Source organism: Aedes aegypti, unplaced genomic scaffold (assembly GCF_002204515.2).
Source record: "Aedes aegypti strain LVP_AGWG unplaced genomic scaffold, AaegL5.0 Primary Assembly AGWG_AaegL5_hic_scaff_1815_PBJ_arrow, whole genome shotgun sequence".
NCBI classification, from domain to species: domain Eukaryota; kingdom Metazoa; phylum Arthropoda; class Insecta; order Diptera; family Culicidae; genus Aedes; species Aedes aegypti.
Window position 1 is genome coordinate 35605 of NW_018735285.1, and position 1648 is coordinate 37252.

At 36.3% G+C, this 1648-nt stretch overlaps 1 long non-coding RNA gene across 1 annotated transcript; it reads right to left on the bottom strand.

The window, feature by feature from the left end:
• Positions 1-877: 877 nt before the first annotated feature.
• Positions 878-1310, bottom strand: LOC5578060. Its single transcript, XR_002502981.1, has 2 exons — positions 1055-1310; positions 878-994 (listed from the first exon to the last, which is right to left on the bottom strand). It is a non-coding gene; the product is annotated as an uncharacterized LOC5578060 (long non-coding RNA).
• Positions 1311-1648: the final 338 nt, after the last annotated feature.

The window sequence follows — 1648 nt, forward strand, 5'->3', positions numbered from 1 at the left end:
CGATCCTGTACGTGGCAATTGCATAGGAGACATCGCGCGCCAGCGATTCCCAGCTGACCTCAGCATCCCGAACGTGACGATCGCATGGGATCTCGCCGTCATCGACCGTAGGATTAGGTAGGTTACTAGATTACTAAGTTAGATAAAATCAGTCAGTTACAGTTTAGATCTAGGACAGTGAGGTTCTTTACAAAAAGTGATTGTGTTTGATAATGACATTGTAAATCAAAAATAATATGTGAGTAAAAGTGTTTGTGGAAGTTTGTTCGTTTTTTTTTTACAAAGTGATGAACATAAGTATACTTCCAGCCATTTTAATATCATTCCATATCAGATATTTCTGCCCTCATTTTGTATCATGAATTAGCATAGCATGAACACTTGCACTAATCGTGGATGGCTATGCACAATTTTGTAAAGTAGTCTATGGTATTTTTTTTTTTTTTGAGTTCTACCATAATTCCTGAAAAATTTATTGGTGGAATATCTGGAGTAATTTCTGGGGTGATCAATGAAAATCCAGGTTGAACATTTAAACATACCTTGAACAAAATTCCTTAAAAAGTCCGTTAATGAATCAAAAAATGAATTCCTAAAGAAATTTTTTATTATAAAACCTGAAGGAAGGTTGTTGGTATTTTTTACTAAAAATTAACTTTTAACTGAAATTGGAGAGCTTGGTTCGCAACAGAGGATGCAGGAAGCCATGAACCGGACCGGACCGGAGCAAAGGTGCAGATAAATAATATGCAAATCATTCAAAATAACACATTTATTTACAAATGATTATTTCATATATTGTTTCAACATATTGTTCAACTCTGACGGTGTTCGGAAATGACTTTCTAACAGAAGAACGTTTTTGTCATTGATCTTGAATCGAGCATCCTGCCACGGAACTATTCCTCCTTCTGGAACCGGTACAACGTTCCCCCTTTTGAACCTTAATTCCCTTCGAGTAAACGGAAAACGCCCTTCGAAAATAGCGATATAGCTGCAACGAAAGATTTATCGTTAATATTGGGTTTTGAATCGTTAACTTTCAACTGCTTACTCATCTTCATTGCGGTAAATGCGCAGCACATAACGGTTGACCATCACACGAATCATCACATTTGCAAGGAAGAAAAATCCCAAAATATTATCAAATCATTTTCGTTCGCTGTGAGTGACCCGTAGTCGATTTCAAATGGTACGGACATGGTGTGGTAATCGTGAAGGTATCCATACGCGGTAATTCCAGCGACTGCCGCGAAACTGAATGTAGTGGCCAAGTTGCATGCTGAAAACAAAAATCAATTAAGTATTGAATAAGGTACCGTGGGGCAAGTGGGTAACCCCACAAATGGGGAAAGTGAATAGTTTATCGTTTTGAACAATTGGAAAACTAATTGTTGAATTTACGATTTCTATTAACTTTAACATTTGGAACACAGGAATCCCAATGACTAATAACATAAGTAAATACAATGTCTGTTCATGTAGCATCAATTTAAAAAAAGTTATCTAACAGTGCGTCGACATTTTTAATGTCGGCCAAATTTAATATGGCCGCCAACTATTTTTGTTTTTGCAAATGAAGTTTTTAGAATACTATGTTATTGTGAAGGGGTTGTTGAAGAAATATTTGAACTATGGCAGTTTGAGT